Genomic DNA, 11866 nt, shown 5'->3' with positions numbered 1-11866 from the left:
ATAGAGATACACAACAGCAACAAAGACACAGAGGGCAACTTCATAATATACAAAACAACGAAAAAACTAAACATTCTCGGCACCCACTTTTCCAAAACACATACACAAAAGGATCAAATGTGCCGAGAACAATTAAAGAGAATTATCATCGCTGAAACAAACAAACTGAAAAATAAAATAGAACAAGACATAACGCTAAACAAAACAGTTTGCATATTTTCAAACGAAAACACATCGGACAACCCCAAACAGCCAGACCCAGAAATAAACTACTTTAGAAACTACAACCAACTTAGTATAATCTTCTCCATGATAAACAACAAAAAATCCTCCGGCTTCGATGGCATCCCAAACATCTCGCTCAAACGCTTACCAAACAAAATAAAATGGTACTACACAGTACTCTTGAACAATGCGCTAAATAATACGTACTTCCCCAGAAAATGGAAAAAGGCCAAACTTATAGCTATTACAAAAAAGGATAAAGGCGGTACATCACCTGCAAACCTACGACCTATAGCCTCCTTCCCAACATAAACAAAGTATACGAAATGATCATAGACAATCCCCTAGCCGCCTTCTGCTCAAAAAATAAGGTAATCCCGGAAAATCAATTCGGCTTCCGGCACAAGCACTGCACAATCCACGCAATAAATAAACTTACGTCAGACATCTGCTGGGCACTTAATGCAAAGCAACGAGTAACCGCCTGCCTAGTAGACCTCGAAAAAGCTGTCGACACAGTCTGGATCCCAGGGCTCAATTATAAAATGATTAAAAAGAACTTCCATGAATACCTAATTAAAATAGTCTGGGACATGATGACAAACAAAACATTTTTAATGGCCGACTGTCAACATACATAAAGCAAAGAATTCTCCATAGAAAACCGTCTGCAACGAGAAACAGTAAAATCCCTGCTTCTCTTCAGTATCTACAATAGCGACTTACTAAACCTCTTTAATCTCAACACATCCACCCATAAACGCTCCATAGCCTTCGCGGATGACCTAATCATCTACGTGGCAGTCCGCAAAACCGAAACGATAAGAACAGAACTGCAAGAACTCTTTAACAAAATTAGCGATTACTATTACACATGGAAACTAGAAATCAATGGAAGCAAATGCGAAACCATACTATTTAGACCCAAGACAAGTAAAATCGGCTCAATAGAAAGGGAACACTGTAAAAAATTTCACCTAAAAGAAAAAGCAAACGAAGGGGATCTCATACCACACAAAAACTGCGTAAAATATCTAGGAGTAAATATAGATGAAAAACTAAACTACAAGCAACACATCGAAATTCAACTCTCAAAAGCCAGCAAAGCATTGTGGAAAACAAAAAAGATCGTTTTACTACAGACATCTCAACAGCAAAGTAAAAATCATGTGTTACCAAACGCTAATAAGACCCATTATAACCTACGGCTGTCCAATATGGTACAACATACCAGCTTCATTAATGGAAAAAATTCGCATATTCGAAACAAAATACATCAGAACTTGCCTGAGCATTTACAGATGAAAACACAGCAGATACAAAAAATACCTGAAAAATAAAAAAGTATACGACTTAGCCAACATCCACCGCATCGACTGTCACATCCTAAGACTAACAAGAAACCACTTTGCGCAAGGGCGAAGATAAAAGAAAATAGCTTAATCTTCGGTTGCTTATTTCCAACCGACGTATATTATAAAAATACACTGTTAATAGGCTACAGCCCCCCCCGAAGCTTTTCTATACCTAGACGAAAGAAACTATCTCCAAGACCAAAATAACATCCCAATAATTTATCATGTACAAAGAAAAATAGGGATGAAATCAATAGAATACGAGGAAAACTTCCCGGAAGTTAGGAAAATACGAGGAAGAGTCACAGAATGGCAACGCTCACCGTATAAAATTATGAATATGTAAATAATGAAAATATGTAAATAAATATTGTAATAATTCCACAAGACACCCCTCCCAGCCCCTTCAAGTCCACCCTATCCCACCCCTTCCCAAATAGACTAACGAACTGTCCTGTTTTTGAGAGCAGGCTTTCAGGACAGAAATGGAAATATCGTACATAAGCACAGCGCAACAGCAGCTTAAGTTTAAGTTACAAAAGTAATCTTAAAAAAAAAAGAAAAAAATATAATATTGCATGGTTATGTCGTACCGTCGCTTATCGGTACTTTTGCCTGAACCACCCCACAACCAGAATTCAGCGTTTATTATGGAAAATACAAATATGTAATCTGGTAATAATAAACAAATAAAAAAAAATACACTCGTTCCCGTAAGATCACGAAAGTTAAGGTTCACGGGTTGCGGTGTGGTCTAGGATGGGTGACCGCTCCGTAACGGCGTTGGCACATGTGATGCGGCGACCAGGGCTCATTCCGTCGCAGTCCGAGGAGGACTCCGGAAGGTGGAGACGGCGCTGCAAGCACAGGAAGACCAGGCGAAGACCGACGGGCCGCGACTAGGAGGGTGGATGGCGCTGGGGGAAATGCCCCCCCCCTAGCTCCAAATATATAATAAGTTATGCGAACATCTGGGATAGACTCTTGAAAGGGGAAGCGTGAGGTGAGCAACAGAAAGCCAATTCGACCGAAGTTCCTGGGGCACACTTGACACACGCACATCATAAATATCATAAATATCGTATACACGCCAGTTTTCCTGACGATACCAAATAGTACAACAGCTACCTTCGGCGGCGACACGGCGATGTTAGCCTCGAATCGAGATACCCCACGAAGCCGCAAAAGAACTACAACGCCATCTTAACGAAATAGAACTCTGATTAAGAACACAGACAACTAAAATCAATGTTACCCGTCCTATATGTTCCCCAGTAGAATTAAACGACAATGAAATACAGTAGCAGGAAACAACCAAGTATACGCTGGACAGGAAACTATTATAGAAAACGCGTATTCATAAAGAAAGGGATCGATTAAAAGGGGGTAAGGCATTAAAATTTTTTTGCATTTTTTTAATTGAATGCATAATATCTTGAGAATATTGTGTCAAAATTTCAAGTCGATTGGAACAAAATTAACGAAGTGACGAGTATTTTTATACATGTCGGTAAAGAATGGTGTACGATATCGCAACTATATCGGCGACGGCGACTCTAAAGCTTACTCCGGGTTAGTGAATTCTAAACCTTATGGTGATGATTTTTCAATAGTGAAAAAAGAATGTGTAGGACACGTTCAAAAAAGAACGGACACTCGTCTGCGTGAAATAGTCAAAAATACCGTTGTTGATATTGAAACTACGGCTGCAAAGAAGATCAAAAGAAAGAGTCTGTCTGGTAAAGGGAAGCTTACGGCTAAAATGACTGATAAACTGACGGTATACTACGGTTTGGCTATTAGACGTTACTCTGATTCCATGGAAAATATGAAGAATGCTATCTGGGCAACGTTCTTTCACTACAGTTCGACGGGCGAGAATCCACAGCATAAAAAATGCCCGAGCGGCGCGGACTCCTGGTGCGAATGGCAAAAAGCTGCAGCTGATAATGCATTGGATTCGTTCAAATACACGTATAGTGCTCTTCCTGAGGATGTTTTGAATGCCATCAAGCCTATCTATGAAGATCTGAGCAAAGATGCTCTCCTGGAGCGATGTGTCGGAGGCTTTACGCAGAACAACAATGAGAGTTTGAACCAACTTATTTGGAAAATCTCACCAAAGCACTTGAATGGAGCCTCTGTCATCGTTGAAAATGCAGATTATGTGGCAGCCAGTGTCTTCAATGAAGGTTCTTTTGCTTTACTAACTTTCATGCAAGACATGGATCAGTAGTGCAATCAGTAGTGGATCAAGTGCTCATGACTGGGCGCGATCAAGATGTGCGGACATTTGGTTGCCATCCTGTCCGCGGTGTGTGGCCGGCTCTAGGTAGAGTGTCGCCAGACGTAACAAGTGTCGTAAACGTATGGGCTGTAAATACTCGTATTTTTCGAATACAACAATAGAATCTAAGCAGAGATACGTTTCATGCACTAAATACTGTAACGAATACGTATATTTCATATATTTTTGCGTATTACGTGATAATAATTATATAGATTCTGGTTATTTCCTCACTTTTCAATTTTCGATAAAGACACGATAACTCTAAGTCTCTTTTTTTTTATTAACGTGGAGGAAATACGCACGGACACCAGGCCGCTTCTGAGGGGAAGCGGCATGATAGTGCCGGACTCCAACCGACTAAAACCTCCACGATGACCGTCCCGGCTGCGATCGAGAGAGACCCGGGAACCGATGTGAGCGACACACCGCCCCTCACCCCTCCGCCGCGCACAAAATGCATCCCCTAAAGGAACGGTATGCGGTCATGTCACACCGCTCCTCATTGCCGGAGCCGCTGTGCAAGGAAGTCTGGTTTTCCTACCGGATTGCTTGGTGGTCGAACACGAAACAGATACTTCATGCTGGTTCCGATCCCGATCTCAGCCCCCACCAACCTCAGACGATAGCGGCCCTGCGGCAGAACCACATTGCCTGCTCGTAATCCAGGATAATCGTATTCCTTGAGTCTCAAACGCCATCGCATGTGTCTCGATGAGGGATCTTTAACATTCTTTAACCATTTCAAAGCTCGATGATCACTTTGAATTTTAAATTTTCTACCAAGTAGGTATTGTCTTAGTCTTTTGATTAACCATACTATTGCCAATAACTCTTTCTCGGTCGTGAAATAATATTTTTCAGGAGGGTTCAAAGATCCGGATATATAACAGCGTGGATGTCCGTCTTGGCAGAGTATTGCTCCTAACCCTTCGTTACTTGCGTCTGTTGTTAATGTGAATGTTTTGTCAAAATCTGGATATTGTAATACAGGGGCTTCGCAGAGTTTTTGTTTCAGTGTATCAAGTGCAAGTTGTTGTTGTCCTTTTTTGTGAGATCTGTCAGTGGTTTCACGATTTTAGAAAAATTACGTATAAATTTTCTATAGTATCCAACGAGTCCTAAGAATGATTTTATGTAGGTCGCGGTTTTTGGTGTTTTAAAGTCTTTCATGGCTTGAATCTTTTTGGGATTCGGTTTTACTCCCTCTTCGCATTCGCATTTATCCGATTGTATTTTTAATCCCAAATTTTGTAGTCTGTCTAGTGTAATAGCTAGATTTTGGTTATGTTCTTGGATGGTGCTCCCGAATATTATAATGTCATCTAGGTACACAAAACAGTTATTTCCTATTAATCCCCGTAGCGCGGTATCCATCATACGTTGAAACGTCGCCGGTGCGTTTTTAAGGCCGAAGGGCATGCGATTATAGTGGAAGTGACCTTGTGGGGTTGAGAATGCAGTATATTTTTTGGAATTTTGCTCCATAGGTATTTGGTGAAATCCTGACGAGAGGTCTAGGGCTGAGAAAAATGTAGCTTTGCCTAAGCGATCGAGTATTTCGTCCGAATTTGGTAAAGGATATGCGACTTGGTCTGTTTGCTCGTTTAATTTTCTAAGGTCTCCAGTTCTCCATTTTTGTTTGCCTGATGCGTCTAATTTCTTGGAACTACCCAAATTGGTGCGTTATACGGACTGTCCGATGGTTATATGATTTGTTTGTCTAACATGTCGTTGATTTGAGTCTCAATTTCTTTTTTATGATATTCGGGCGGTCTATAAGGTTTGATGTTTATAGGTCTGTCTGTCTTGAATGTGATTGTATGCTCGGTCAAGTTCCTACATGGTAATGAGTCTGTTTCCATATTAAAAACGTCTAAATAATTGATGAGGACTTTCTCAAGGGGTTCTCGAAGTTCTGGATCAACATGTTTGGTACGTATTATTTGTGCGAATTTATTAATTTGGCTTAGTTTATCGGGTTTCTCTATTTCGTTTGTAATGTGACAAATTTGCTAACTAGTGTTGATGAAACATACTGCCATGGGCTTTCCTTCGATGTATTGGGTTGCAGTTAAAGTTTCGCCTGGTCTTATCTTGCTATCGGTTTTCTGGAATGGTAATATAATTTCGTCTAAGGTTAGTTTATTGTTAGTGACGCTGTATTGGTATTTTATAAGGAATGGGAGTCCGATTATTCCATCTTCGATTAGAGGAAAGTTGTTAGGCACTACGTAGAATTGATGATTTTTCTTGAGCATGGTTAAATTGCAAATTTTATTAGTGGTATGTATATCACTTCCCATTAGGAAGGTCTTTGGATTAGAAGTTTGGACGTTCAGTGAGGCTTTTTCTTTTATAAGGTTGATTCCTGCTTCGGTATCAATGAGGAATCTGGCTCCTCCTCCGTCTCTTCGTTGCAGTACGATTGATAGCAATCTTCCGGTGGTGATGCAGTTGACTCTAGATAAGCTTCCTCTAGGTTCTCCGTTGTTTGGTTTACTCTAGGTGGAATCTTTTCTTGGTTGGAGAATGGAAAATTTCGAGAGTAGCAGTTTTCGGCTGTGTGTCTAGTTCGTAAACACTTTGGACACTTCGGTTTCATGCGGTCGTCTAATGGTCGGCGAGGTAGTTGAGCAAAAGTTTGTGGTCGTGGATCGATAGTGTTTCGCTTGGATACTAATATAGTGTTATGAGATTCATTTTTTGGGTGGTTGGCGACACGATTTGCTTCTTGTAACCATTGTTCTCTATCAGCTGCTAGTTGTTCGGCAAGGTTCAGGTTCTTTGGATCGCTACATACTACCATCTGTCCTATTTCGTATCGTAAGTTGAGCAAATATGTTTTAAGTGCTTCGCGTTCTTCAATGTCTATAGCTAGGCGTCGTTCAGTTGGTGTACGGTTTTTGTTTTGAACTGCGTAATTTAATTCGTTCAGCTGTTGTCGGAATCTGGAGTTGAAGGATTGTACACTTTCTGTTGCCCCTTGTTTTAAATTCTTTAATTTGTTCATACAATTGCTAATAGTTGTTGGTGCTAATACGTTTTATCTTAAGCATGAATATAAGTCTTCGAACGAGTTAATTTTTAGATATCATATGTTTCGTTTCGCGTTGTCGGTAATCCTTTCGATCAGTATGAGATCTAATAATAACTCTCTGTCACTTTCCTTGCACCTAGCTCTTGCTTTGCGGGCCGATAAGATGAAATCTTCAACGCCTACATCATCTCGGCCCCGTAGTGTCTCGACAGTTCGTATGGCCTTATCTGCTTCGAGGCCTTGATCTTCGTTGTAGTTGTTTCTTGGTTTAATCGCGGCTTGGCTAGATGTGACTCGTGGTCTTTGTGAAGTGTTCGGTCCGATAGTTTCGTCATCCGTTACATTATCAGTAGCGGTTTCTAAATGGGTGCTCATGTGCGACTGGTCGGTCTCGGTGTCGTATTTTATTTCCATGGCTTTTGCAAGATCACGTATTCCTTTAGAGCGGTTTCTATCGCTAGTTTCCGTAAATTCTTTTATGTTTTTAGTGTTTTGGTCGGTGCTATTTCTAAAGCTTTTAAACTCGTAAGTTAGGCTTTGAAATTGTTCAATCAGGCTGGCGATTAGCTCGTTTTGTTTAGCGGTACTCTTGTCAGTTGGGTTCATGCTGAGAGATATGACACTTTCAGCGAAAGAAGAGTCACTATCTTCGGAACGTATTTCGATTTTACTGTTTCCATAATGTAAGAAAGTCGGCTTACTGAAGTTCTTTGTGGATCCTTCTTTTGATCAAGGAGGTGACCGTGGTCCTTCGCTGTAGAATCCGTAGAGTTCCCGTTGAAGTTTCCTCTTGATGCGATGAATGGATCTTGGCAGGATCATCAATATTGTCACGTCGATTCGAAATTATTTCACGTTCCGCATGGGAGGTGAAAGATTTGTACTTCAGTTATGATCGTTATTACAAAATTTATTAGAAACCGATAGAGTAACGATACAGAATGTTATGACAGAACAGAATAGAATATCGAGTATTGACTTGGGAGGATTTTTATATCAAGGATTTGGATCCTGTGGAAGGGTTATCGCTGGATGCCGATTACATAGGCATCCTTTTACTGCTTAGTTATTGTTTCGATGGCTAAGGTATATGAGCTATGATATCCTATCGCTGTATTCCCGGGATCATCGTGACAGAAGAGCCAATGGAACATCATGTTTAAAGAAAATGAGTTCTATATGATGCAATGCAAAAAAATTCCATTTTGAATTTCAAGGTGACCCTAGAATCACGCTATAGTGGCTTATTTTTTATAATTTATTTATTTTACATACCGATACATACTATATATACTGGCTCGCGAAAATGTTCTAATATCATTTAAGGGGGAATAACTTTTTTGAAATCGGAACAAATAACTTGATTTTTGTTGAGAAGTTGAAAGAATTAATATACTAAATGTAAGAAAATTGCGAAAAAATTGCAATTGAGTGGAATCGCGAAGAAAATAGCACTGTTCATCTTTTACAACTTCACTTGTCTAACTCCGTAATAACAATTTCAAAAAACTCGTTTTGCAGATTTATGTCAGTTATATACATATTGAAAATTTCGTCTTATAACACAAAATGAAATCGTATAGATAGATATTCTATAATAAACTCCGTGCATTGTTATATACATATATATGTCGGGTTGACGTTAAGATTAGGGTTAGGGTTACGGGGCGTGAAACGAATCCCCATTTGCATTAGACGTTATCATTATGAAATAGAGGAGATATTTACTAGTGCAAATATGATTATGATAGAATTTGACAAGTAATAGCGATAATTAGATACTCGAGAAGCTAATGACAATGATCCTAAGCTCAATAACGAACCCGCGGTCGACGGGATGACAGATGTACGTTCTCGCAAAGTCCAAGTCTGACTCTTTGTTAACAAACGTGAAATATTCACTGATCGTAATGACGTCACTCTTTTCGTCGATGAGGTCGCACGAGAGAATGACTCTCCGTCCCGATGATGCCACCGAGGTAAAACTATACGGGGTGTGTCTAAGGACACGAGATCCTCGGATTCGTCGAGGAAAGCCTTCGTTGGGTGAGGGAAATTGGCGTTGCTGCCAATTGGTCAATCTCCATATCAGTGGTTAGAAAAAGATGCTAACAGTCCTTGAGGGAAAGTTGCTAGCGGGAAGCGTCGTTCGTGCAAGGATAGATTTCTCTTATCTTCCCGTAGCTGGGAAAAAGACTATTTGTCTGTTGGAAGGATATTATATGACTGAAACTTAAGATTTATAACGGGTCCTCGGCCAGCTAAACATATACTGTGAAGATGCGTTGACATCTGGCAATCATCTTACCCGAAGGACAAGGTCTGCGTGTGGCGAGCCACGGGACAGAAATCGTTGAAATGTTTACTGTCGTGCACCGTCCCAACTATTTCCTTTAATGAGAACTATAGAATTACTTCATGACTTTGTTAGACAAAACGTTCATCCCTTGACCGCTACGTTCGGCGACCGGTTGTTGCTTCGAGCCCGAACTCACTATCATAAATCTCAAATAAATACAGTTAGATCGAATGACAACTATTTTTTAATTACGGCTATGGTAGAATCTAGATTACAGTATTAAGGGATCTTGTCAAAGTTCCAAAGGGAAGGTTCCGGTGTTCTTTCATCTCCGACATATATACATATGGCAGATGAGAGGACATTGGGGCCTTTCTTTTGGAATTTTGGGAAGATCCCCAATAATTTAGTCTAGACTATTTATTACAGCTGTCCTTAAATAATAAAACTTAGAAGTAGTTGTTATGATTCAATCCGGTTATGTTTGCCCGAGATTTGTGACAGTAGGTTTGAGCTCAAGGTGACACAACTGGTCGTTGAACGTGGTCACGGACACAGGATGAACGTTTTTACCTAACAGAGAAGTGCCAATATTGTGGGACACACGTTGTATTAACAATCAAACCCCGGGTAGAAGCAGTGTCAGCTTTATGCGGGTCTGCCTAGCAACGGCGGCTTTAATTTTGTTGGTATCCCCGCCTAATATGCAACGAACAAACGCGATCGTAAGGAGAGGAAAGTTTCCATCAGTCTTTTATTCTTGCGATCACCTTGGAGACTTTTCACATCGTCTTTACGTACAGTGTTATACCGAGCGTCACAGCAAACGTTATTTTGTGCCTCAAAACATATTCTACGTTTAACAAAGAGTTACCTCCTTGACCGTGGATTCGTTATTGAACCTAAGAACATTGTCTTTAACATCTCGAGCGTTTAATCACCACGGTTATTTGTCAAACTCTGTAAATACCATATATATCCCAGTAAATATAGTCTCTATTGTACAACAACGATGGCTAATCCGAATGAAGATTCGTTACACGCCCCTAAACCTGCCGATAACCCGACATATACATATATATATATGTTAATGACTAATATATATACTCGTATTTATTTATTTATTATTATATCGACGACAAAACCCATTGGTAATCAAAAAAAGGAAAGATACGCGAGTAAGTGATTAATAATTATAATAATTACTAGGAACTTAATAGCTAAAACTAATTCTGACTAATACATAATTAACAAAAAATAAGTACCTGAAGGAGCCTAAATACTAAGAATTTCCAACTGATAGAATAAGAATAAAAATAACGTTATTCAAGATCTAAGGCGATATAAAGGATCGCAGGAGTTTAATTAAGCGAGACGATTGTAAAGAGATCAGTGGACGTATGTATGCGCGCTATTGGCATGTAGTATCATACGTGTAGATCGAAATAGATACGTCACAAATATCCATACACCGTATTCCACATCTAAGAAACGTACGTGGTGGTTGCAGTGAACAAGTAGTAGTTTGCGTAAATGCAGATGCATTTTTAAAAAAGAATCTTGGTTTCTTCGAAATATGTAAAACCGCGAACATATGAAGCGATAGAACTGTCAAGTTATGAACCACAACTGTATTGGAGCAAATATGAATAATTACGCACTTGTTATAATTACGCCTTTGTATTCGAGTGCAGCAAATGCTTATAATTTATAGTAATGTTAATTTTCATGTTTATATATGTGTTTATTACGCGTTTGCTGACACATTTCCTATGCTTCACCGCAAATGAATTGTTAATTAAAACAAAATTGTTAAATATGCTTATGTAACAGTTCAGATGATGTTGATAAAATTACGTTTAACAAGTTACTCACAAATTGTACATATTTTTCATGTAATACATACATGCAAATTTTTCGTGCTCGCTTACATATTTTACGATGCATAAATTTCATATACCTTTTGCATATTTTAAGCGTATAAAGGTTCGCAGTCTATCTATAAGATATGAGGTTGATAAGTCGTGACGAAGACTAGAGAATAATTGACGGTATATTTATTCAAAATACTACCTATATACACTTCGTGTGGAACTCTCGGTTCCGCTGTTGGTTCGCGATGTGCAGTTACAGTTGGGTTTCTAGACGGTGCGCTACGATGTCGATTTACCAGAGTGTGTGGAGCGAGTTCGGACGATGATTGCTCACGATGCGTCGCTCACGAGCTCTAACCGATTATTCACTCACTCTCTGTCACGATGATACTGCAGAGGAAAACTATGATGGGATATGTCTCAGGATACATGATCATCGGATTCATCGAAGTGAGCCTTGGTTCGGAAAGTAAGGGAAATGGATGTTGCTATTAATTGGTTAATTTTGGTGGGTGGAGATGGATGCTAACCGGCCTTGAGAGAAGATTGCTAGCAGGAAGCATAGTACGTGTGGAAAGCAGACTTCCCGTATTTTCCGTAGTATATGAGGGACTGTGAAGACACAGGAGAATGTTCCTTTAGAGAATCTTAGCTAACAAATCCTAAGATTTATAGCGGATTTTTAGAATAGCTGGAAATATTCTGTGAGGATGTATCGACATCTGGCAATCATTTAGTCCGAAGGATAGGACATTTTTGTAGCGAGCCACGGGACAGAAACCGTTG

The sequence above is a fragment of the Bombus terrestris genome, unplaced genomic scaffold (assembly GCF_910591885.1).
Source record: "Bombus terrestris unplaced genomic scaffold, iyBomTerr1.2, whole genome shotgun sequence".
NCBI lineage: Eukaryota > Metazoa > Arthropoda > Insecta > Hymenoptera > Apidae > Bombus > Bombus terrestris.
This window is presented reverse-complemented; position numbering follows the sequence as displayed.